This window comes from Stenella coeruleoalba (assembly GCF_951394435.1).
Source record: "Stenella coeruleoalba genome assembly, chromosome: 3".
Taxonomy (NCBI): domain Eukaryota; kingdom Metazoa; phylum Chordata; class Mammalia; order Artiodactyla; family Delphinidae; genus Stenella; species Stenella coeruleoalba.
This window is the reverse complement of record NC_137148.1, coordinates 138,133,055-138,161,005: the sequence shown is the minus strand read 5'-3', so window position 1 is coordinate 138,161,005 and position 27,951 is coordinate 138,133,055. Positions and strand designations below refer to the sequence as shown.

The following is a 27,951-nucleotide window of genomic DNA, read 5'->3' as shown; positions in this document are numbered from 1 at the left end:
TGATAAAATGATATAGAATTGTATACACACATTGTACATGTAAAATAAATTCCTTGTTTTAATATTGTACTATGATGTGTCCATTAGGGAAAACTGGGTGATAGGGGCACAGCACCTCTCTGTGCTATTTTTCAACTTTCTATGAATCTATACTTATTTCAAAATAAAAAGTTAAAGAATTAGAGTACATGTAGTAGAGGAAAAATGCTGAAAAACTTAAAAGGCAAAATGACAATGTTTTGGGGTACAGGGCATGTAATCCTTATAACTAAGAAGGCTTATGATGTTTTCTAACAAAAACTTCCCAGCGAAAGCAATAAAGAAATGCTTTTTCCAAGATTGTGGTCATGGTGGTATATTTTCTCCTAGGAGGAGAGGTATTGAGGTTTGAACACAGTTATCTTTTTATGTGTATTACTTTTTAATAAATTCAAAAGGCCTACATTTTTCTACCTGATGTTTGATTTTCTAATACATGTCCATTCAACCTCTAAAGTGACTAATATTTAATAAAGATATTCAGTTACACAGCCCTGTTAAATTCAAAGTTAGCATCACAAGGCACACTTAAAGTTACTGACAACTGCATTATGGTTACTATGCAGCAGGAAATTTTGGTGAAAAAAAAAGATGATAAAAAAGGACGAGCTAAGTTATATCAGACAAGAAAAAAGTCTAATTAAAATCCAGTGTACCAGAAAGTAGTTCAATTAATACCAACTTATCTACTGGGGTTTTTAGCTCCAAGTAAATTTCCAATGACATGGAGTAAAGTTTTTACTACACCATTTTTCTAGCTCAGCAACTCTTCCATCTACACTTAAATTTATTATACACATTTGACCATACATCCTCTGGACACTTGAAACTTGGGTTTTTCAGTACGTGACATTTGATACTCACTCAATCTTTAAACTTATATGCATTTACTCATTCAGAACTTCAAATAAGATTTAATGTTCCTACTGAGCATGAAAAGCAGAAGAGTAAATAAAAAAGACTCGGCCCTGCCCTCAAGGGGCTCACAATCTAGTTGGGAAAGACAGAGAGATAAAAAGGTGATGACAATGCAGTGTGATAAGGACTATGATAGAGAAATACAGGGCACCACAGAGGCACATGGAAGGTCACTTGAAAAATGTTGGCAGTAGGGGAAAACAGGAAGTAATACCTGGACTGATATTGAATGATCAATAAATCTTTCCCTATGGAGACAACTGGAAATCGTATTTCAGGCTTAGAGAAGAGCATGCATGATGGTCCAGAGCCAAAAGCCTTACCATCAATGGGGACTTACTGGAGTGTTCTAACTGTTCTTCCTTTGGAGTTAAGAAACAACAGTTTCTATGGAATTTTGCCTTTCTAATCCAGGCTAGAAAGGATAATAGCAGTGGGAATGGAAAAAAGTGCATGGTCTTGTGAGACGGTTAGGGAAGAATCAGCAGGACATTATGAATGTTTAGATATGACTGAAGAGACTTAAAAGATTTCAAGGATGATGTTCAGGTTTTTGTTACAGCATCTGCTCTGCCCATTGGCTTGAAGGTCAAACCAAGATTATTCATGCAGGATGGAGAGGTAACATTAACCATTTTTGGAAACAAGCAAGCAATTTTGTATGCGTGTATATACACACATATACAGTGGGAAATAAGCAAAATACAGAGATAGAGACAGAGATAAAGATAGAGATACCCGATAGCAAATAGTTGGAACATATGAGGTGCAAATGAGGGCTGTGGGAAGGTCTACAGAAGAACAGCTTTACTGTTTCTAAATGCACTTTTCTTCTCAATAAGCCTAAGTTCTTTTGTCTGAAAATGTTCACTGACTACAAGAATTTGAAGAGTCTGGACACAGAGCAAGCTGGAATTGCTAGGAAGTTAATGCCCCAGGAGTTACCCTCAACTAATGAGGGACAGAGTTGATGGAAAAATAAACCAGCTCCCAACTTCTCTGGTGGTATTAGGACACCTAAGTGTATGCCAAATGCCCGGCACAGACCAAAGATAAATATATAAACATTTATACTACCCAAGAGGAAGCATTAGCTTCTCTTTCCATTTTAAAAATACAGCAGGTATGCCCATGATGGGATTAGTAGAAGTATATGAGTTCTATGTTTCAGGGGCCAGTAACCTAACTTCATACACTCACAGGAACTGAACTCTTTGCGGAGGGTTGCACTTCACTTTTGTTCTGTAGGAATTTTACTTTCCACCACCTGTTTCTTTCATTCTCTTTACCCCGAGGCTTCTAAGATCTGTCTGGTCCTCCTCCAGGAGCAGTACTCTTTCGAGATGGTCATTTCTTGTTCTGACCAATTTCAAGTCCCTTGCTGTTGATTTCCCTGTAGCCAGTGTTCTGACACCCCAGGGTCTTGGATCTATTATTATTTCCTCCCTCAGGTGGGACTTCCTCTTTTAGGGAGTGCTTTCACCTGTTTCCCACCATCACTGGGCCCTCACTCAGTGTAGGCTCTAGAGCAAGCTGTGCCAAGCCTGGGCATTTAACTTCCTACTTACGTGTAAATCGAGAGTAGTAGTACCCCATGTTTCTTCATTTTACTGTATGCATAAGTTAATAGGTTTTTTGTTTTTGTTTGGAATCTCTTCTTATGGATCTGCTTGTATGGTTATTGAAAAACATATTTTAATTTAATTAGCTGCCATTATCCTATGAATCTGAAAACCCACTATTAGGAATTCTGAAGTACTTAGCTTTAAGGAACCTAAAAATCTGCTCATGGCCAATCTCAGATATCAAAGAATGAGACAATAGTCACTGGAAAAAATAGAAACAGACACCTCTTAGTACCAAAAATGAGAGCAAGAGTAACAGGTTCTTTTTTTCCCTAAGTTCTCTTTATGTTTTCTCATTTGATTATTAGAGTGGGGAAAAACGACATTGGGAGAGGTCTGGGAAACAAATCTGTTAACATTTTTGAATAATAATTATTGCTATTTGATGAAAGCCAGATTTCTCCCCTTACTATGTAAGCTGGGCAGGTTACATAACTTTCCATTTTAGTTACATCTCAATTATTTAGAAATAAATTAGATAAGTTCTAGCAAATTCATAGAACAGTCCCTGTACATGGTAAGAGTTCAAAATATAGTAGTCATAACTGTATGATAAGAGAATCAGAAATAAATTATTCAATTACATTTGAGTAAGTTGTTTCCTGCTTAACTGGCTTCCAAGTTTCTACAATTTCTTTTGCCTAGCTGTGATTCTGCCAGCACTGTCTCTAAGTGCTCCAGCACCATCTCTAAGTGCTCCAGCAAAACAGACTTGGTTCTTTGTTGTGCCAATATGTTTGAAGAGGCCCTCTTTGCATGTATCAACAGAACTGAAGCAGTGTGTAGATTCTGAGATGCATATATTTAAGAAAAAAAGAGAGAGAGAGAGACACTGTGCTGTTACATAGAGAGGAAAAGGACAGACAATGCACGTGTTCTGGTTTTTAAAGTTCAGTGTGTTTGGAGCACTGTGAAAATGACTGGCTTCTGGGTGTGCCAAGTTGAAGCCAGCTGGGCCAGGTATTGCTAGAGCCCCTCCTAAGGGAGGTAACTGATGAAGGTGGGAGGCTGGTTAGCATGTTCTCCTCATGCCTGTGTGTGTGAGTAACTAGTAAAAACTCAACACTCTTCCAATTTGCAGTTGGTGGAATGGTTTAGAGCAAGACAAATGTTCCTCTTGTAATACTAGGAAAAACGCTTCTAGTTCCAACAATGAGGAAAATGGTCCAGTTATTTCTGTGGATATGGAAACACAACTGCTTTTAACACAAAGAGAGCTGATTGAGTGTCATCTTAAGATAACCATGGACATTTTTCTCAACTAAGTCATTCCATAGCAATTCATGCACAGAATATTCCTTGAAAACTAAAAAAATAAAAAATCTGTATTCAGAAAGCATACACATTCAACTTAAACCATTAAAGACTGCCCTGTTAAATTTAATGTGGGGCTCACAATAAAATTTCAGAATTTCCTGTCCTACTTCAGGGCTAATGCATGTCACCACTTGTTGCTTCAGTAAGAGGCAAACACAGTCTTAATTTAAGTTGATAAGCTATTTCTTTTTATATATAAATTTATTTTGTTTATTTTTGGCTGCATTGGGTCTTCGTTGCTGCACACGGGCTTTCTCTAGTTGTAGTGAGTGGGGGCTATTCTTCTTTGTGGTGCGCGGGCTTCAGTAGTTGTGGTGCACAGGTTCAGTAGTGTGGCTCACGGGCTCTAGAGCGCAGGATCAGTAGTTGTGGCTCATGGGCTTAGTTGCTCCGTGGCATATGGGATCTCCCCAGAGCAGGGATTGAACCCGTGTCCCCTGCATTGACAGGCGGATTCTTAACCACTGCACCACCAGGGAAGCCAGATAAACTATTTCCTTTCCAGACAAATATTAAGGGTATTATTTTCAATTAATGAAATGATATATCTAGATTTCCATCTTTGTAGATAAGTATTATTTATCCATCTAATTAATTCAGATGCCTTTATGGTTTTCTTTTTCTTTGAAAAGGAGTCATCTTAAAATACTTTCAAAACAAATTGCTTTAAGGAAATAAATTGCTTTAAGAAAATTTTAAAAAGGGCTTATTATAATCCTATGAAATATTCTTAAATGGCTATTCCTGTCAGATAAGTACAAAAGAACATCAAACAAATAAAAGGTGTTTTATTACATTATATATGATGAATAAATAAGCATTTTATCCAAAATATTATACTAATTACTTGTTTCTTTTTTCTTTACAAGGGAAAAAATGTTGGCATCAGTGAAGAAATCAGAAAGGATATAATTTAGGAGAAAGGACTTTGAGAAACTATTGAGAAGTGTGTAATGCTAATGTATGCATTTAGTTATATGTAGCCTTAGAAAAGATTTATCTGATTGGTTCTAACTGAGAATGATGTTTTCTTCTCAAGAATAAAACACCTATCCATAAAAAGCTGGAGACAATCAATCCACTTCACCTTTAACCAAGAATTATATCAATAGTAGATAATGTTTATTGATTCTGGATCAATCCTTTCTGGAGAAAGGCCAAACTACTGATACCACGTTTTTAAATGTCTACTTGTTAACTTGAGAGATACTCTCCATGAAAAAAGGTCAATGGATGTATCTTAATATGCTCCTCTTTCCTTTTAGGGGGGACAAATAATAATTAGAAACTAACTGATAGCAATCAGTAAATAATTTGACTGATTGAATAAACATTGATGCTAAATATTAGGTTAAGTGATAATTTGAATTTTAGAATTATAAAATAACAGAAATATAACTGTTCCTTCAGGGAAGGGACTATTTCTTATTAGCCTGTGTATTGTTGATATCTAACACGTACCTAACACATAGCATATGTTCTATAAAGATTTACTGAATGAGTGGATAGAGGGAAAAATAGATTCAAGTTAGACTGGGCTCCATTCTATGCTTTTAAATTTTGGGAGGCTAGTGACAAAGGCTATCATCATATTCTTCTCTCATTATTAAAAAACATGGTCTTTTTTTATTCTACTTATTGATTTATTTTTCTTGTTTCTTCATAAAATAGACTGAGAGTACATATTTTGTCCATTATATATGACATTCAAACTCACTGTCAGGCACTTGGTAAGTCAATATTGATGATATTTTATAAAATATAATTGGGTTTGAAATATACTTGGCCTGATAGTCTAAGAGATTTAAGTGATACTTAATATAATAAAGTACATTTCTTTGTAGTGTCATCTAGTGACCTTGCTAAATATTTCCTCTAGCATCTCCCAAATTTAAAAGGGAATCCAAGTTCTGCCTGCTTTCTGAATTAAACTTCAGAAGAAACATGCAGAGTCAATAAATCCATAGATCTTTGAATATTTAAGTAACAATGTGGTACACTCTGTTCAGTAGACTTTTTTTAAACGCCTCACATGCCGCAGACACTCAAAAAATTATTTTGAATGAATACAAAATGTGTGAAAGACAAGTTGATGAGGTTATGGGTTGGCTTAGAGAATAAATTGCATCTGTCACAATGGTGATGCAAAATTCAGCCAAGTTTAATATTTCATTTTCACTGTAAGTAATTCATCTTATTTTTTTCCATTAAATTTCAGCCTGCTTTTCTGTTGTATTTAATTCTTTAAGGAGTCTTAAAATAAAGAGAAAGGAAAACTAACAACAAAATCAGTTGTAGACATCTTATTGTTGAAATCAGCAAATGGTTCACTCATCTGACAGATCATAGTGTTCTAATTGAGGATACTGGCTTCTTCTTGAAAAGAAAGCCACTTCTCTAAAAGGCTCAGCAACAGACACAAGGAATCTCTTTAATTTTCCCATCAGCTAAAACTAATATCTGAATGTCCTAAATCTAACATTCTAATAACAAGAACAACAAAACATATTTTAAAGTAATGATTAATTTAAGATTAAAATGATTAATATTCCAGTCAGGTTCTAGAAAACCACAAGATCAGTTTGCTCATTTAATCTGGTCAGGTGTGGTTTTATAAAACAAATAGAAAGTCATTTTCTTTGAACACACCTCTGTGAAACTCTACTGGATCATGATGAATTATTTCAGAGTCTGTTGTTATTAGGAAGCAGTGTAAAACAACATAATAATACATGATTTTTATTATCAATCATGCTCACTCCTAAAGTATTTCAGAAGAAGTAATTCCTAGCTACAACTAGCTAGTTGGAATGACTAGCTAGGAATACTAGCTAGTAATTCCTAGCTAGTATTCTTAGCAACAACCCTACACAGCAAGCATTTTACTATTGAATTTTTATAGATGAAGAAACTGATGCATAGGAAGGCTAAGAAACTGTTCCAGAGTGACACAGTTAATAAATAGTAGTTAATAGGCAGTAGAGTTGAAATATGAACACTGACAGTCTGGCTTCAGAATGCCCAGAGCTACTCTCCTGTAGTTGTACAACACAGAAGCTAGAGTATGGTAGACAAAGTTCTGGTCCTAGTAGTCTCGGACCAGCTTTTTGACTGAGTTCCTCAATTTCAAAATAGAGACATTATGTATTTCCTATGGCATAATGCAGTATTTGAGAGCATAGATTCTGGAGCTAGACTGGGTTTGAAGACAAGTTCTGCTACTCACCAGCTATATCACTTGAGCAAGTTGTGTAGCCTATTTGTGCCTTGGTTTCCCCATAAATACTAAGGAAATAATAATATCCATACCTCATAGATGTTCTGAGAAATTAATTCCTCTCTCTCTCTCTTTCACTTTCTCGTTCTCTTTCTCTTTCTGTTTGACTTAGAAGAGATTCTGGTAAATGTAAGCACTTTACAGTGCTTGTTAAATATAATTAAAAAATGTAAGGATGAAATTAATTTGAATAAATAATGTGACTGTAAAGCACCAAGTATAGAAACCAAATAGAAACCAGGCATTGTTGTCTTCAATAGAGAATAGAGGATATTCAGTAAAGAATATCTCTATTTTATTTTCATGTCCCATCAATCTTATCCTTAGATTCTGTGCTTTATTCTAAACTAATTTTAGTTATTGTAAAATTCCAGTTTTTGTTCTTAATGCCTGGCCACAGTACTTCTTCCTAATATCTGGACAACCTTTCCTCTCTGTATCTTTTCCCTCCTTCCATACTGCTCTCTATTATCATCATAATCATAGTCAGCATCATTAGCACCATGAGGTAGCTTTTAACTTAGCCCTCAGTTTCCCCGGGAAGCCTTCTCTGGCTTGTTCAAGATCAGTATGGGAGCCCTCACGCTATGTTCCCACAGCTCCCTAGGCTGATCCTAACACTCACCACCAGTCTATATGACAATTAATTTTCTACTTGCCTGTCTATTATTTATCCTCAACTAAGCATAGCTTATGAAATTCTCTATCCCTCTAGCACCTACCACACTTCCTGACATGAAGCATTGTTTTGTATGTGTACTGAGCAACTGGAATCTTTCTTTTTCAATTGATGAACAATAAGGTCTAGATCAGTGGTTCCCAAAAGATGGTATGTGGAAATATTTTCTCAGCCAGTGAAAACAAACAAATAAATGTGTGTATGTGGTCACTTTTCATAAAGGTAAATTTAGTTACTTTTTTTTTAAGTTCTGATATTATGCCCATGATTTTGATAAAAAATATTCTTCATTAAGTGAAAGTAATAATACTTATTTGTAGCCTTTTAGAAAATTAAAAAGCTGGCAAGGGCTTCCCTGGTGGCGCAGTGGTTGAGAGTCCGCCTGCCGATGCAGGGGACGCGGGTTCGTGCCCTGGTCCGGGAAAATCCCACATGCTGCGGAGCGGCTGGGCCCGTGAGCCATGGCCGCTGAGCCTGCGCGTCCGGAGCCTGTGCTCCGCAACGGGAGAGGCCACAACAGTGAGAGGCCCGCGTACTGCAAAAAAAAAAAAAAAAAAGCTGGCAACTTATTACTCCTGGATCTCTATTTTTTAAAATTTAACTAATCCATGAGATCTAAAATTCTGGTGTAAAGAAATTGAGGCACAGAATATGGACCTAAATGGGTGATGCAGAAAAGTATGATGGTGAAGAGGTTCTAAAAAGGATGTGTGGTATCTTTTTTTCATAATATTGCTTAGAATTAGTGAAAAAATTATTGAGATAGTCATGAATTTTAAACTAGTTATTATAATCTAAGTGAATATTCTATTTATTGTACCTGTTCCAATACCTAGATTTCATAGACTGAAGTGACAGAACTACTTCATTTCAGTTAGGCATTTGATAGAGTTCCAAGAAATATTACTATTGGACTAGTTGTAGAAATAGTTCATAGCTAATAATGGAGAGAGGTGAAATCATAGCCTATAAGCCATGGATATATGTCACTGTCAGCTTGGGATGTTATGGCATTTTCTTTGGATCAGACACATTCAAAAATTTATTATTGACTTGGATGAGGACATTGATAGCTTGCCTATTTAATTTTTTTTTTTTTTTTTTTGCGGTACGCGGGCCTCTCACCGCTGTGGCCTCTCCCGCCGTGGAGCACAGGCTCCGGACGCTCAGGCCCAGTGGCCATGGCTCACGGACCCAGCCGCTCCGCGGCATGTGGGATCCTCCCAGACCGGGCACGAACCCGCATCCCCCAGCGGACTCCCAACCACTGCGCCACCAGGGAAGCCCGCCTATTTAATTTTGACATGACAGGTATAAGAAACAAACATGATTGATTACAGAATCAGATACAAAAAAGTCCTTGAGAGGTTAAAGTAATTGATCATTTTAAGTAGAAAAAATATTAAGTGACAATACAAATGTATGCTTGTTGCCAAAAGGAAGTTCACAGGAATTTACTCATCAAAATAAAGGTAGAAGAGATGTAGGAATTTTAATTCAATATGAGCTAATAGTAGAAAGTGCCTAAAAATAGTTGTGCTTTCCTTTTGTATTAATAAATTAAAGGATAGAATCTGTATAAGGGAGAAAATTCTTTGCTTTTGAGTAGTGGATAGATACCACATTGCAAGATGGTTTGATAAAGCTACCAAATGTTGAAAAGGATTGACCTGAAAGAAGAGAAGATTTAGAAAAATTTTGTCTGTATCTTCAAATATTTATTTGAGTTAACTTTTTCATTCTGGGGTATGTGTGTATAATGTAAGTGTGAGTGTATGTCTGTGTGTTTATATGTTGTCCAAACTTACAGATTATAGAAAGGTATCCATGAAGAAAAATGTTTTCTCATTTATTTATAAAAATATTTCAGATTATGTCATGTCAAAGTAAGTGATTGTAGAAACTGTCTATTATAGAGGAAGCAATAATGAAGTCATTCTCCTGCAGGTAAAGGTAAAAAATAATAGTATTTTACATCCTCCCAAGCAACTGTTGAGAAATGCAATTACTGTTCAAACTTATTTAAATATTGTGAGTTGTAAAATATACATCCACTGTAATAAACTTGCATTTGATTTTTGAAGATAAGGTCATAAGTGAAGGTGTAAGCCATGTTAAGAGGACGATAAGTCAGATTTAAATATCTTTTATACATTTCTCTCTCTGAAAATGCATTTTATTCATGATAACTAAAGAGAACAAATAATAGAAAGCTGAGAAAATGGCTTTATAAAATATGTTTGGTTAGTGTTGACCAAATATTCTGTCTGGGTACTGAAGAAGAAGGAATGGAGTCAAATATGTCACTCTAGGTGGTTTCTTTCCCCAAATATTGCACTTCCATCTTGTTCCCACTTACTCTAATAGGCCTGTGGGGTGAAATAAGCATGCTGGTAAATTTGGAGTTACTGTAGTAGAGGAATACTCTGTAACTTGAATAAACGGACTTTCTCTCTTCTTCACTACTTTTTTTTTTACTATGGGTGTCATACTTCATTGGTCCAGCCTACGGGTAATGTGTCATCATGATGAATGCCACCCAAGTCTATGAGACAATAGTCTAGTGAAATGGGGATTCCATTATGAGCTGTAGTTCATTTCTGATTATAACACAAATTGGTTGCGTCACCTTGAGTAAATTGGGCCATAGGAGCATATTGGATCTTTCGGCTGCATCTTCGCTTGCCTCATGTATAATGAATGTATTGCATATGGTAACCTTTCAATATGAATAATCAAAGTTATTAAAAAGGTAGTAACAATACTGTAGTATTTTGTAACTAATATTGTTGATTTACTAAATTCATCTCAATAGCTAGTTTCTTTATCGAGACTATGGAATCTTTTTCTATCTGTACATTGTATATTTTTCTTTAAAATATTGAAAAATTATTTTTCTTCATTAAGGTATAATTGACAAATAAAAGTATAAGATGTTTAAAGTATGTACTGTGATAATTTGATGTATGTACACATCGTGAAAGGATTCCCCCCATTGAGTTAATTAACATATCCATCATCTCGCATATTTATGATAACAGTAGAAAGAGGAAATCTTTGATAAGACAATGTGCCATTCTTCTTCAGAAACTCTAACTAAACTAAATAAACTGTAAAAGGGAAACATTGATAATTTCCAAAGAAGAAAAGAGAATAATGTGAGAGATGTTAGAAACATATAGAAAGCCTAAAACTTAGAGTTGGATTTAGTTGCAAGGCAGTGATGCACAGTACTGTATGACATCACTTATATGTGCGATCTAAAAAACCCAATTTGTGGAAATACAGAGTAGAATGGTGATTACTGTGGGTTGGGGAGTGGGAGAAATGGGGAGATGTTGGTTAAAGAATAAAAGCTTCCAGTTAGAAGATGAATAAATTCTGGGGATCTAGTGCACAGCATTGTGATTACAGTTAACAATACTGTATGATATACTTGAAACCTCCTAAGAGTAAATCGTAAATGTTCTCTCCACAGAAAAGAAAAGGTAGTTATATGACAGGATGAAAGTACTAGCTAACACTACAGTGGTAATCATATTGCAACATACAAAGGTATCAAATCAATATACTGTACACCTTAAGCTTACACCATGTTGTATATCTATTATATCTCAATAAAGCAGGATGGGGGGCAACAAGAAGAAAAAACCCTTCTGATTTTCAAAGCTTGACAGAATAAAAAATAAATGCTTTCAATGAAATGGGTTTACAACAGATTATAGATGACATACAAAAAGCACCAAGCACAACACATGATAAATGGCCCTCAATAAATGGTACTGATCATTAACCCTAGATATAACACTAAAGGTAAGAACTTATGTAATTACAAACTCTGTGGTACAGTCTGTAAAAGGCTGGTAATTTAATTATGCCAATATATCCTGTAAGTTTCTGAAAACAAATGTAAGTGTTAGATGATTACATATGCGCCTTTGTATACTGGGTATTTATTGTTTTTGTCATGCACATTCATTCTCCCTTCTTTTGGCAGGGGGTGTTTAGGTGGGTCTGAGCCCACCTTTGTCTTCAAGGTATCATATAATTCAGTCCAGGGCAATCAAAGCATCACGTTCTCTGTCCATAGTTATTACTCTCAAGATGGACACATGGCCCAATCAAAACTTATTCTTGTCTATATGTACAAGGGTTTTTCAAGAGAGAGACATTCTTTTTCCTACAGTCTTAAACTTCTAAATGTAGATACTGTCCGGCAGGCAACTATCTCACTTTCATGGGGAGGCAGAGAACAAAGCCAACATGTCTGAGTACCTGAATTCAATATGTGAATAATAAATCCTTCTCCTTTTTATTTGCTTAAGCTAACCATCCTCTCTGCTTTCCTAAATCTTTTCTTTTTCTTTCTCAATGTCTAGTTCAGATTTGAACAACTCTCTTTAAAAAAATTTTTTAACATCTTTTTTGGAATATAATTGCTTTACAATGCTGTGTTAGTAGTTTCTGCTTTATAACAAAGTGAATCACCTTTACATATAAATATATCCCCATATCTCCTCCTTCTTGCATCTTGTAGAATATATTAACATTAATGTATAGCTCCTTCACCCCCCCCCCCAAATTCTGTAAAAACATATTGATTTTTGTGGCATGGAAGTAGTAATGGGAAACATTTGTAAACTGATTTGCAAGTATAGGACATTACAGAATTTTAAAAAGCTGCTTTAAGTTAAAAATTAATGTCTTTAACGTTTGCAAAGGTAGGGAAGATACTCTTGGTGATGTTTTAAGTCCAAACATTAAAAAAGAGAAGATCCCGGACTTCCCTGGTGGCGCAGTGGTTGAGAATCCACCTGCCAATGCAGGGGACACGGGTTTAGGCCCTGGTCTAGGAAGATCCCACATGCCACGGAACAAGCAAGCCCATGCGCCACAACTACTGAGCCTGCACTCTAAAGCCTGTGAGCCACAACTACCCAGCCCACACACCTAGAGCCTGTGCTCCGCCACAAGAGAAGCCACCGCAATGAGAAGCCCTCGCACCACAAAGAGCAGCCCCCACTCGCCGCAACGAGAGCCCATGTGTAGCAATGAAGACCAACACAGCCAAATATAAATAAATAAAACTAAAAAAAACAAAAAAGAGAAGATCCCTTCTCTGCAAAAAGGGAATATCTCTCTCTTTTCTGCCATGTGTCAGCTTTTTTTTTTTTTTTTTGCGGTACGCGGGCCTCTCACTGTTGCGGCCCCTCCCGCCGCGGAGCACAGGCTCCGGACGCGCAGGCCCAGCGGCCACGGCCCACGGGCCCAGCCGCTCCGCGGCATGCGGGACCCTCCCGGACCCGGGCACGAACCCATGTCCCCTGCATCGGCAGGCAGACTCCCAACCACTGCGCCACCAGGGAAGCCCAGCTTTTTCTTTTTTTAACATCTTTATTGGAGTATAATTGCTTTACAATGTTGTGTTAGTTTCTGCTATATAACAAAGTGAATCAGCTATATGCATATGTATATCCCCATATCCGCTCCCTCTTGCATCTCCCTCCCACCCTCCCTATTCCACCACTCTAGGTGGTCACAAAGCACCAAGCTGATCTTGCTGTGCTGTGCTGCTACTTCCCACTAGCTAGCTATTTTACATTTGGTAGTGTATATATGTCAGTGCTACTCTCTCAATTCAGCCCAGCTTACCCTCCTCCCTCCCCGAGTCCTCAAGTCCATTCTCTACATCTGTGCCTTTATTCCTGTCCTGCCCTTGGTTCTTCAGAACCATTTTTGCTTTTTAGATTCCATACTGTGTTAGCATACGGTATTTGTTTTTCTCGTTCTGACTTACTTCACTCTGTATGACAGTCTCTAGGTCCATCCACCTCACTACAAATAACTCAATTTCATTCCTTTTTATGGCTGAGTAATATTCCATTCTATATATGTGCCATATCTTCTTTATCGATTCATCTGTTGATGGACACTTAGGTTGCTTCCATGTCCAGGCTACTGTAAAGAGAGCTGCAATGAACATTGTGGTACATGACTCTTTTTGAATTATGGTTTTCTCAGGGTATATGCCCAGTAGTGGGATTGCTGGGTTGTATGGTAGTTCTATTTTTAGTTCTTCAAGGAACCTCCATACTGTTCTCCATAGTGGCTGTATCAACTTACATTCCCACCAACAGTGCAAGGGGGTTCCCTTTTCTCCACACCCTCTCCAGGATTCATTGCTTGTAGACTTTTTGATGATGGCCATTCTGACCAGTGTGAAGTGACACCACATTGTAGCTTTGATTTGCATTTCTCTAATGATTAGTGATGTTGAGCATCCTTTCATGTGTTTTTTGGCAATCTTTATGTCTTCTTTGGAGAAAGGTCTATTTGGGTCTTCTGCCCGTTTTTGGATTGGGATGTTTGTTTTTTAGATATTGAGCTGCATGACCTACTTGTATATTTTAGAGATTAATCCTTTGTCTGTTACTTCGTTTGCAAATATTTTCTCCCATTATGAAGGTTTTCTTTTCGTCTTGTTTATGGTTTCCTTTGCTGTGCAAAAGCTTTTAAGTTTCATAAGGTCCCATTGGCTTCTTTTTGTTTTTATTTGAATTCCTCTAGGAGGTGGGTCAAAAAGGATCTTGCTATGAATTATATAGTAGAGTGTTCTGCCTATATTTTCCTCCAAGAGTTTTATAGCGTCTGCCTTACATTTAGGTCTCTAATCCATTTTGAGTTTATTTTTGTGTATGGTATTAGGGAATGTTCTAATTTCATTCTTTCACATGTAGCTGTCCAGTTTTCCCAGCACCACTTATTGAAGAGGCTGTCTTTTCTCCATTGTGTATTCTTGCCTCGTTTATCAAAGATTAGGTAACCATATGTGCATGGGTTTATCTCTGGACTATCTATCCTGGTCCATTGATCTATATTTCTGTTTTTGTGCCAGTACCATACTGTCTTGATGACTGTAACTTTGTAGTATAGTCTGAAGTCAGGGAGCCTGATTCCTCCAGCACCATTTTTCTTTCTCAAGATTGCTTTGGCTATTCGGGCTCTTTTGTGTTTCCATACAAATTGTGAAATTTTTTGTTCTAGTTCTGTGAAAAATGCCATTGATACTTTGATAGGGACTGCATTGAATCTGTAGATTGCTTTGGGTAGTATAATCATTTTCACAATGTTGATTCTTCCAATCCAAGAATATGGTATACCTCTCCATCTGTTTGTATCATCTTTCTTTCATCAGTGTCTTATAGTTTTCTGCATACAGGTCTTTTTGCCCCCTTAGGTAGATTTTTTCCTAGGTTTTTTCTTCTTTTTGTTGCATTGGTAAATGGCAGTGTTTCCTTGATTTCTCTTTCAGATTTTTCATCATTAGTATTAGGAATGCAAGAGATTTCTGTGCATTAATTTTGTATCCTTCTACTTTACCAAATTCACTGATTAGCTCTAGTAGATTCCTGGTAGCATCTTTAGGATTCTCCATGTATAGTATCATGACATCTGCAAACAATGACAGTTTTACTTCTTCTTTTCCATTTTGGATACCTTTTATTTATTTTTCTTCTCTGATTGCTGTGGCTGAAACTTACAAAACTATGTTGAATAATAGTGGTGAGAGTGGGCAACCTTGTCTTATTCTGTGTCTTACTGGAAATGGTTTCTGTTTTTCACCATGCAGAATGATGTTGGCTGTGGGTTTGTCATATATGGCCTTTATTATGTTGAGGTAAGTTCCCTCTACGTCTACATTCTGGAGGGTTTTTATCATAAATAGTGTTGAATTCTGTCAAAAGCTTTTTCTGCATCTATTGAGATGATCATATGGCTTTTATTCTTCAATTTGTTAGTATGGTGTATCACATTGATTGATTTGCATATATTGAATTCTGGGGATAAATCCCACTTGATCATGGTGTATGATCAAGTGAGTTGTTGGATTAATGTGTTTAATGTGTTGTTGGATTCTGTTTGCAAGTATTTTGTTGAGGAGTTTTGCATCTGTATTCATCAGTGATACTGGTCTCTAATTTTCTTTTTTTTTTGTAGTATCTTTGGTTTTGGTATCAGGGTGATGGTGGCCTTGTAGAATGAGTTTGGGGGTGTTCCTTCCTCTGCAGTTTTTTGGAAGAGTTTGAGAAGGACAGGTGTTAGCTCTTTTTGAGATGTTTGACAGAATCCACCTGTGAAGCCATTTGGTCCTGGACTTTTGTTTGTGGAAGATTTTTAATCACAGTTTCAATTTCATTACTTGTGATTGATCTGTTCATATTTTCTATTTCTTCCTTGTTCAGTCTTGGAAGATTATACCTTTCTAAGAATTTGTCCATTTCTTCCAGCTTGTCCATTTTATTGGCATAGAGTTTCTTGTAGTAATCTCACATGATCCTTTGTATTTCTGCAGTGTCAGTTATTACTTCTTTTTCATTTCTAATTCTATTGAGTTTTCTCCCTTTTTTTCTTGATTAGTCTGGCTAATGGTTTATCAATTTTGTTTACCTTCTCAAAGAACCAGCTTTTAGTTTTATTGATCTTTGCTATAGTTTCCTTCATTTCTTTTTCATTTATTTCTGATCTGATCTTTAAAATTTCTTTCCTTCTGCTAACTTTGGGATTTTTTGTTCATCTTTCTCTAATTGCTTTAGGTGTAAGGTTCAGTTGTTTATTTGGGATGTTTCTTGTTTCCTGAGGTTGGATTGTATTGCTATAAACTTCCCTCTTAGAACTGATTTTGCTACATCCCATAGGTTTGGGGTCATCATGTTTTCATTGTCATTTGTTTCTAGGTATTTTTTGATTTCCTCTTTGACTTCTTCAGTGATATCTTGGTTATTTAATACTGTATTCTTTATCCTCCTTGTTTTTGTATTTTTTACAGATTTTTTTCCTGTAATTGATATCTAGTCTCATAGTATTCTGGTTGGAAAAGATAGTTGATACAATTGCAATTTTCTTAAATTTACCAACACTTGATTTGTGACTCAAGATATGATCTATCCTGGAGAATGCTCCATAAGCATTTGAGAAAAAAGTGTATTCTGTTGTTTTTGGATGGATTGTCCTAGAAATATCAATTAAGTCCATCTTTTTTAATGTATCACTTAAAGCTTGTGTTTCCTTATTTATTTTCATTTTGGATGATCTGTCCATTGGTGACAGTGGGGTGTTAAAGTCCCCTACTATGATTGTGTTACTGTCAATTTCCCCTATTATGGCTGTTAGCATTTGCCTTATGTACTGAGGTGCTACTATATTGGGTGCATAAATATTTACAATTGTTATATCTCCTTCTTGGATTGATCCCTTGATCATTATGTAATGTCCTTCTTTGTCTCTGTAATAGTCTTTATTTTAAATTCTATTTTGTCTGATATGAGAATGTCTACTCCAGCTTTCTTTTGATTTCCATTGGCATGGAATATCTTTTTCTCCATCCCCTCACTTTCAGTCTGTATGTGACCCTAGGTCTGAAGTAGGCCTCTTGTAGACAGCATATATACAGGTCTTATTTTTGTATCCATTCAACCAGTCTGTCTTTTGGTTGGAGCATTTAGTCTATTTACAGTTAAGGTAATTACCAATATATATGTTCCTGTTACCATTTTCTTAAGTGTTTTGGGTTTGTTATTGTACATCTTTTCCTTCTCTTGTGTTTCCTGCCTAGAGAAGTTCCTTTAGCATTTGTTGTAAAGCTGATTTGGTGGTGCTGAATTCTTAGCTTTTGCTTGTCTGTAAAGGTTTTAATTTCTCCATCGAATCTGAATGAGATCCTTGCTGGGTAGAGTAATCTTGGTTGTAGTTTTTTCCCTTTCATCACTTTAAATATGCCCTGCCACTCCCTTCTGGTTTGCAGAGTTTCTGCTGAAAGATCAGCTGTTAACCTTGGGGATATTCCCTTGTATGTTATTTGTTGCTTTTCCCTTCCTGCGTTTAATATTCTTCCTTGTATTTAATTTTTCATAGTTTGATTTATATGTGTCTTGGCATGTTTCACCTTGGATTTATCCTGTATGGGAAACTCTATGCTTCCCAGACTTGATTGACTATTTCCTTTCCCATATTAGGGAAGTTTTAAACTATAATCTCTTGAAATATTTTCTCAGTCCCTTTCTTTGCCTCTTCTTTTTCTGGGAACCCTATAATTCGAATGTTGGTGCATTTAATGTTGTCCCAAAGGTCTCTGAGACTGTGCTCAATTCTTTTCATTCTTTTTTCTTTATTCTGCTCTGCAGTAGTTATTTCCACTATTTTATCTTCCAGGTCACTTATCTGTTCTTCTGCCTCAGTTATTCTGCTATTGGTCCCTTCTAGAGTATTTTTAATTTCATTTATTGTGTTATCACTGTTTGTTTGCTCTTTAGTTCTTCTAGGTCCTTGATAAACGTTTCTTGTATTTTCTCCATTCTATTTCCAATATTTTGGATCATCTTTACTATCATTACTCTGCATTCTTTTTCAGGTGGACTGCCTATTTCCTCTTCACTTGTTTGGTCTGGTGGATTTTTACCTTGCTCCTTCATCTGCTGTGTATTTTTCTGTCTTCTTGTTTTGCTTAACTTACTGTATTTGGGGTCTCCTTTGCACAGGCTTCAGGTTCATAGTTCCCGTTGTTTTTGCTGTCTGCCCCCAGAGGGTAAGGTTGGTTCAATGGGTTGTGTAGGCTTCCTGGTGGAGGGGACTAGTGCCTGTGTTGTGGTGGATGAGGCTGGATCTTGTCTTTCTGTTGGGCAGGACCACGTCCGGTGGTGTGTTTTGGGGTGTCTGTGATCTTATTATGATTTTAGGCAGCCTCTCTGCTAACAGGTGGGGTTGTGTTCCTGTCCTGCTAGTTGTTTGGCATGGTGTGTCCAGCACTGTAGCTTGCTGGTCATTGAGTGTAGCTGGGTCTTAGCCTTCAGATGGCGATCTCTGGGAGATCTTTCGCTGTATGATATTATGTAGGTCCGGGAGGTGTCTGCTGGACCAATGTCCTGAACTCAGCTCTCCCACCTAAGAGGCTCAGGACTGTCAGCTGGCCAGAGCACCAAGACTCTGTCAGCCATATGGCTCAGAAGAAAAGGTAGAAAGAAAAGAAAGAAAGAAAGAAAGAATAAAATAAAATATATTAAAGTTATTAATATAAAAAATAAGAAAAAAATAAAAAGGTATTAAAAAAAAGAAAGAAGAGAGCAACCAAACCAATAAACAAATCCACCAATGATAACAAGTACTGAAAACTATACTAGTAAAAAAAGAAAAAAGAGAGACTGAACCCTAGGATAAATGGTAAAAGCAAAGCTATACAGACAAAATCACACAAAGAAGCATACACATACACACTCACAAAAAGAGAAAAAGGAAAATAATAGATACATAAAAATAAAAGGGAAGAGAGCAACCAAATCAATAAACAAATCTACCAAATGATAATAAGCTCTAAATACTAAACTCAGATAAACATAAAACCAGAAACAAATTAGATGCACAAAGAAACCCGAAGTCTACAGCTGCTCCCAAAGTCCACTGACTCAGTTTTGGGATGATTCATTGTCTATACAGGTATTCCACAGATGCAGGATACATCAAGGTGATTGTGGAGATTTAATCCGCTGCTCCTGAGGCTGCTGGCAGAAATTTCCCTTTCTCTTCTTTTTCCGCACAGCCCCTGGGGTTCAGCTTTGGATTTGGCCCCGCCTCCTCATGTAGGTCACCTGAGGGCATCTGTTCCCCACCCAGACAGGACGAGATTAAAGTAGCAGTTGATTAGGGGACTCCGGCTCACTCAGGCCGGGGGGAGGGAGGGGTACAGACTGGGGCAAGCCTGTGGTGGCAGAGGCCAGCGTGACGTTGCAACAGCCTGAGGCGTGCCATGTATTCTCAGGGGGAAGTTGTCCCTGGATCATGGAACCCTGGCAGCGGCGGGCTGCACAGGCTCCCAGGAGGGGAGGTGTGGATAGTGACCTGTGCTTGCACACAGGCTTTTTGGTGGATGCAGCAGCAGCCTTAGCGTCTCATGCCCATCTCTTGTGCCCACACTGATAGCCGTGGCTCGCGCCCATCTCTGGAGCTCGTTTAGGCGGTGCTCTGAATCACCTCTCCTCGCGCACCCCAAAACAATGGTCTGTTGCCTCTTAGGCAGTTCCAGACTTTTTCCTGGACTCCCTCCCGGCTAGCTGTGGTGCACTAGCCCCCTTCAGGCTGTGTTCACGCAGCCAACCCCAGTCCTCTCCCTGGGCTCTGCCCTCCTAAGCCTGAGCCTTAGCTCCCAGCCCCTTCCTGCCCCAGTGGGTGAGCAGACAAGCCTTTCAGGCTGGTGAGTGCTGGTCAGCACTGATCCTCTGTGCGGAATCTCTCTGCTTTGCCCTCTGCACCCCTGTTGCTGTGCTCTCCTCAGTGGCTCTGAAGCTTCTACCCCACCCACACCCTGTCTCCACCAGTGAAGGGAATTCCTAGTGTGTTGAAACTTTTCCTCCATCACAGCTCCCTCCCAGAGGTGCAGGTCCCATCCCTATTCTTTTGTCTCTGTTTTTTTCTTTTTTCTTTTGCCCTACCCAGGTATGTGGGAGAGTTTCTGGCCTTTTGGGAAGTCTGAGGTCTTCTGCCAGTGTTCAGTAGGTGTTCTGTAGGAGTTGTTCCACATGTAGATATATTTTTGATGTATTTGTAGGGAGGAAGGTGATCTCCACATCCTACTCCTCTGCCATCTTTAAGGTCCTCCTTACCCACCTTCTTAGTTGAATTCCCAGAGCACATATGGCCAAGATAACACACATTTTGGGCATTTCCTTCTAGTCTACCTTGGATTGCTGCAGCTTAATTTTTCTCATGCCCATATTTTACCATTACCCTCAATGCTCCCCATAACATACAAATGTACATACACATACACACAGTACACTCACACACAAACACACATCTTGGTTAAGAACTCAATCAGTATGGGGAATGTACTTGTACACATTGTATTCCCTACAAGGCTAACACATGTTACTTTTTCCTGACCAGATGCTTAGAAAACACTAATTGATTTACATGTATTTCTCAAAATTTCTTCAAAGTACAAAAAAATAGCCAAAGTGATGAGTTTGATCCCATTGTGACCTTTGAGATATTCAAAAGTCTACATGGTTTTATAAAAGGGAATATGTTCTGATATTATGACTAACTTGACTTGAAGGAATGAGAGTATGTCATTAAATATTATGCCAAATATGATATCCATACATAGAGAGAGATCCCTTGGGCAAAGGCATATGTACAGGCACCAGAGATAATTAGGAAATATTCTTTGAAATGTGTCTGGAGCCAGGGAGATAATTTAGAGCCTGAGAACTTCTTTGGAATTATGCTTCAACTGCAAATATCAAAACAACTATATTACTTTTATAACTATATTTAATACTTTGAAACTTTAAGTGATTTCTAGATTGAGACTTCTGGAATCAATAAACATGCAAAATGAAGAGGTTGCAAATGGTATATAAACATTTATGTCAGCCAATATATGCAATGTCATTCCATGAAAATCAACTTAAAGATAACAATATTTCAATATTAAATATATTTAGGCTTAAATGTACTATATCTACCAGCTATTTGAAAAGACATTAGCTAGAAAAAAAGTATTTTACTTTCTGTTACTTTTTTTCCCCGTTTCATTGACATTCTACCCAGTAAGAGATAAGCATTGATCGGTAGCACTGATTAGAGCTGTACCTTTATATGAGAGATATTTTTTATTAGATCTGTATATATGATTGATATCTCTTATAGCTACCCAATTTTAGAGGTTGCATTTGAAGATAACCCTGAAAATTGAATATCATTTTTTAGATGATTCTCTGCTACTTTTTCCTTCAAACAATCCTAAAGACAAACCAATGAGAAGTTAAATACCAATTTCTAGTTCATAAAATTTTCATGATAAATACATGTGATTTATCATAAATTGCTGATAAAATACATTTTAACATTATGTCTTTGCATGGGAAGTCCAAATACCACAGAAAATAAGATTTTCTTGGTATATTCGTTTAAAATTTTGTATTCTGCCACCTTTTTTCCACTTGATTTTAATCATAGTTTATTTTAGATTATGTAATAATAATTCCTGAATAATTTACCTATTCTGCATTTGGAAATCTTTAAAATGTTATTTTTCAATGTTCCTAATCTACACTTGAAAATATGTGTCATTCTTTTTTGATTAAAGTTATTCTTTAGTGTGAATCTGAGTAAACATAAGCATGATTAAATTTAATTAGATTTAGTTACCATGGAGAATGTATAACATCAAACAAGTAAATAAACAGGAATATCCTTAGCAGTCCAAATATAGGATGGGTATTCTGAGCACACACCTTGATAGTATATCGCTTATTCTTCATACATACGGGTCATAGTATTCACATGCATAAATCTTTTCCCATCAATTGTCTTACAGTGGTATAGAGAATGATATATCAGCATATTGGAGGTTGTATTTTATTCCATTATCACTATCATCTTTTAGAAGACATTTTTCTGTACTGTCTTAAATGGAGCTAACTTTTTTTTTTTTTTTTTTTTGTGGTACGCGGGCCTCTCACTGTTGTGGCCTCTCCCATTGCAGAGCACAGGCTCTGGACGCGCAGGCTCAGTGGCCATGGCTCAAGGGCCCAGCTGCTCTGCGGCATGTGGAATCTTCCCAGACCAGGGCACGAATCCGTGCCCCCGGAATCGGCAGGCGGGCTCTCAACCACTGCGCCACCAGGGAAGCCCCAAATGGAGCTAACTTTTTATTAATACATTTTGAAAAAGCTACAAATTATATTACAAATATTATTGTAGCTTTATACAAATAACTCATTATTTGCATGGCCATTTTAGTGCCTTTTATAAAATGTGACTTTAAGTTTTATATTTTATCCTAACCCCTCAGCTGCTTTACTCTTAAGTTTCTAGTTGAAAGCCATTTCAAAGGGAGGGCATTGTATGGATTTAGTAACTAATCTTAATTTTATTAAGGACAACAACAATAGTAATAATGCTACATTTATTACATTATGTACCATATACCAAGTATAGTGCTAAGTAGTTTTATGAATAATCTCCTTGGTTCATACAGCAGCAGAAAGGACATGGTAAGATTATTCCCCCAATTTAAATTGAGCAAAGTTTGAACTATAAGGATTTAGGAATTTAAAAAAGATCCTGCCTAGCTAGTGGGAAGCAGCCACATAGCACAGGGAGATCAGCTCAGTGCTTTGTGACCACCTAGAGGGGTGGGACAGGGAGGGTGGGAGGGAGGGAGACGCAAGAGGGAAGAGATATGGGGACATATGTATATGTATAACTAATTCACTTTGTTATAAAGCAGAAACTAACACACCATTGTAAAGCAATTATACTCCAATAAAGATGTTAAAAATAAATAAATAAATAAATAAAAATTAAAAAGACCCTGCCACTAATAAATGGCAGAGCTAGGCTTGAGCTCAGGTGTGTCTGGAGATTTGAATGGTTATAAATGGAAGAAATGTATCAGGAGTATGATGGAGCTTTTGTTTGTAACAAGTGATGAGAATGTGAGAGGATAAAGGACACATAGAAGTTCAATAACATTTCTTTCTTAAGCCATAAAGGGTCCTTATTTTTTTAAGATAAAACCTATAACAGTATTTTAAATAAAAATCTCCCAGGCTAGAATAGTAAGATTAGAGGTGAAATATATTAGCTGTATAATTGTATTTATTTTAAACTATTTATAATTTTTAATGAACATTGGCAACCAAAGGAAATGTATAGCATGATGTTTTTAATCCAGTGTGAGTGGGAAACAAATAGCACATGGAATTATGACCCCACCATTTTGTTCCTGCTCTTTTGAGCCAGACCTTTTAACTCTCAGTTTATTAGGGAATATTTTAACCCAATTATACCAACATTGATGGATTTTTATCAAAAGTTTTTTTCTGATACTATCCCAGAGAAGCAAATATAATTCTTTGATTTAATATTATGAACAGGACAGTTTAAACATGATTGTAAAGAAGAACAGTTATTTTCTGACACATTTTACAATGAAGATTTGCTTAATTTACTGAATTTTTGTTTATTTTGAATCTTGTTGATTATAGTTTCTGTGGTTTTGTTTCTTTTCATTTCATTGTATTATATTTTCCAAAAATGAAATTGATAAGGCAGCAGTCTCATAAGGAAACAAACCACAGAAAAACAATTTTTTTCAGACATAAGTTTTGTCAGTAAGAATTGATTCTCGTGACAATTTTAGGCAATAAAAAATTTACCAAGCAGTTTTAGAAACTGTAAGTTTTACTCCCTGTTGATTGTGTCTACAAAGTCATTTTTTACTGGGTCAATCAGTGTAACTTTTAAATGGTATTTACATTAATTTTTAAATTTCTGTCAAAGCTCACTGCCTGCAGTGCTAGCTACTCTCTATTTTATTTTAGGTTGATGTTCTTATGCAGTGATATGGCCTATGAACTGAATAAAAGATTTATGATTTGTATTTTATTACTCAGCTAATTTATAAAAATTTACAGCAGATTATCTCATATATTTCAATAGTGAACTATGATTCAAGATGGATAGATATTATCATTGTAATAGTTTTTCTGTATATTTCTCAGCAGTTTAAATCTGTACTTGAAACATCCATGCTATTTTCAAAACAAAAAGCAAATGAGTGATAAGATCAAAATGTTTTCTTAGTAAACAGGTTCTTATGACCAAATTAATGTAGATAGGCAAATTCAAGACTTGGCTTTACTGGAAAAGTGCATGCCAAAGTGCTCAAAGTGATTCACCTTGATCTGAGTGGTGCTAGTATGGGTAATTTTATTTTCTTCTTTTTGATAATCTGTCTTTCTATATTTTCTGTAATAAACATGTATTACTTTTGAAATAAGGAAAAGAAATGAAGCAAGAAAGCAAGCAAACAAGCAGAGACAAATGATATACAGACTTAGAAAGGCCTTCTGGGTGTTTTGTAAATGGCAGTCAATACATCACAATTGCAGAGGCAGATTCAGGTTTTGAAAAAGGTAGTAGCTATGTGTGCAAAGTCCCCAAAAATGGACCATTCTGGAGGCTGGGAGCCCAGTTAAGGAGGCTGTCATTGCATTGCGGGTGAGGAATGATGGCTCCTTGAACTGAACAGGGCATAGGGATGGTGCAAAGTTAGCAGATAACAAAGAGCTATGGCAGGAGAAAGATATCACCCAGTAGAAATAAGAAATAATAAATGTCCAAAGGGAATGGGTTTCAGCCTGAGGCTCTCAATTGGCTCTCAATGTCAAGAAATAAAACATACACACACACACACACACACACACACACACACACAAAAGAAGAAGAAGAAATATATGGTTATGTGTTAAGAATCCTATAGAAAAATATTCTTAGTGTTTCTGGATATTTTCATTCAAAAACATGGATTTCTCTAGAGAAAAGTTATCCCATCCACCTGGAGTTGGCTGGAAGTGAGGGTTGAGGCTGCCACCCCATGCCTGGATGCCAGCCTTCTGGGAAATGAGCAGAAGAAAGAGGTTGGGGATGTCCCACGGTACAGTACTTTTACTTTATGTAATTTACTATGTTGGTTCATAGGTTTCCCTAGAAAGAGGGTGAGTTTTCCGTCTTCTCTCCCCAACTCTCACTAATTCCATTATCTGATTCGGGAGCATATCAGAGGAAACTGACTATGCTCAGCACCACCCCTTCTTCTCTGTCATTTTGGGAGCCAGCATGCAACCACAAGCAACCTCACGTTCTCTGTGCTCTAAACGTTATGGTGGAGATGTCTACAGGGAAAACCTAAAGCTTCAGAGTTCTGATTTTGATAGAGTATGTAAGTCAATATAATTCTTCAGAGAAAAATTAGGAAGTCTAATTTTGTTTCAGATCTAAAGGCATAGACTACCAAGTGGTCTCTGCTCATCATAAATCTTATATTTTGATTTCCACCTATCAAAAATATGTCTATATCTCAGATGATTCTAAACTCAGACATGAAAGAAGGTTGTTACTTATTAGGACTTCTCAAATCCCCAACCCGCTGTTGTTGGGATGTTGTCACACCTGCTTCTTGGTGCCCTCGTGTGGAGCTCACCAGATTCAATTCATCCAGAGAATGAATCTGCTGTCTGCCATCAGGTTGGAGAGGTGTCTTGTAGCTGCATGCAGATGTAAGTGAGTGGGGGAGAGGCAGGATGTGAGTAAGGAGATCTGGCGTGGAGGGGAGGTCTAAAACTTCTTAAATAGCTTTCCAAGTCGTTCAAGTTTTCAGGTCCCTTCCTCAAGTCCTACGGTCATAACTATCTGGTATTTCCAATGGTGAACCTTTTTTTTTAATTGAAGTATAGTTGATTTACCATATTTGTTTCAGGTGTACAATATAGTGACTCAATACTTTTATAGATTATAGTCCATTTAAAGTTACAAAAGAATGGCTATACTTCCCTGTGCTGTACAATATATCCTTGTTGCTTATTTATTTTATACACAGTAGTTTGTGTGTCTTAATCCCGTACCTCTATCTCTCCCCTCCCCGCTTCCCTCTCCCTATTATTAACTACTGGTTTCTTCTCTATACCCGTGAGTCTTTCTGTTTTGTTACATACATTTGTTTTATTTTTTAGATTCCACATATAGGTGATAACATAGAGTCTTTCTCTATGTGACATTTAACTTAGCATTATACTCTCTAGCTCCATCCACATTGTTGCAAATGGAAGAATTTCATTGTTTTCTTGGCTGAGTAATATTCCTGTGTGTGTGTGTGTGTGTGTGTGTGTGTGTGTGTGTGTGTGCCACATCTTCTTTATCCATTCATGTATTGAAGGGCACTTAGGTTGCTTCTATATCTTGACTATTGTAAATAATGTGTCTATGAACCTTGGGGTGCATGTATCTTTTTAAATTACTGTTTTCATTTCCTTTGGATATATATCTAGCAGTGGAATTGCTGGATCATATGGTAGTTCCATTTTTAGTTTTTTGAGGGAACTCCGTATTATTTTCCATAGTGGCTGCACCAATTTAGGTTCCCACCAACCGGGTAAAAGAGTTCCCTTTTCTCCACATCCTCGAGAGCAGCCAAGATGGCAGAGAAAGACACTGAGCTCACCTCCTCTCACAAACACATCAAAATAACATCTGCAGAACACCATCTATGAAAAAGACTGAAACCTACCAGAAAAGACCTTCTCCAACATAAAGAAGGAACCACAATGAGAAGGTAGGAGGAGCAGACGCGCAAAGTAATCAAATCCCATCCCCCGCCCCTCAGGCGGGCGACACACGCGCTGGAGAATAATTATTTTGCAGAAGTTCTCCCACAGCAGTGAGAGTTCTGAGCCCCATGTCATGCTCCCCAGCCCGGGGTCCTGCACCGGGAAGGCGAGCTCCCAGAGCATTTGGCTTTGAAGGCCAGCGGGGCTTCATTGCAGGAGCCCACAGGACTGAGGGAAACACACTTCACTCTTAAAGGCACACATAAAATCCCAGGGCAAAAGCAGTCATTTGATAGGAGCCTGGGCCAGGCCTACCTGCTGGTCTTGGAGAGGTCCCTGGAGAGGCGGGGTGGCTGTCCCTCACCTTGGGGCCGTTCATCCACGTGAACATGGCGGCTGCGTGTTTGCCTCGTTAGCACCGATTCGGCACCTGGTCCCACCCAACAGCCTACAGGTGCCGGAGCTGGGAAACCTCGGGGCCAAACAAGTAACGTGGGAACAGTGCCCTCCCCGTGAGCAGGCAGGCTGCTTAAAGACTGAAGAGCCCTCCGCTCTCTCTACAGTCGCCCCTAGACCCGGCCCAGCCCACGTGACGCCAGGGCCCGGCTCCACCCACCAGGGGGCAGACTCCGGCCCCTCCCACCCGGAAGCCCACACAAACCTCTAAAGCAGCCCCACCCACCGGGCGGCAGACACCAGAAGCAAGAAAACTAGGATCAGCAACCCAGGTCAGACCCTACCCTGGGACCGGCTGGCTGGGCGTTGGCCCTGCCCACTAGCAGGCCAAGCCAGCCTTCGGGACAGCCCACACCCCATACGCAACTGTGTCAGGAGCCGTCTCCCCACCCCCAGCCCAACCACCCCCCTACTCCGGCCTGAGGAACAATCTGAAAAGAGCTCTGGGCTTCTGGGGCCTTGCCGCCAGACGGC

General features: G+C 37.8%; 1 protein-coding gene across 1 annotated transcript in view; it reads right to left on the bottom strand.

Moving 5' to 3' along the window:
* The window catches only part of GABRG2 (gamma-aminobutyric acid type A receptor subunit gamma2), a 209,584-nt gene extending 182,056 nt beyond the window's left edge, over nucleotides 1–27,528 (bottom strand). The window contains exon 1 of the mRNA XM_079916850.1: nucleotides 27,337–27,528. The gene's annotated coding sequence lies outside the window, so the exon portion shown is untranslated. The remainder of the gene's footprint in view (nucleotides 1–27,336) is intronic.
* Between the last annotated feature and the right edge of the window lie 423 nt (nucleotides 27,529–27,951).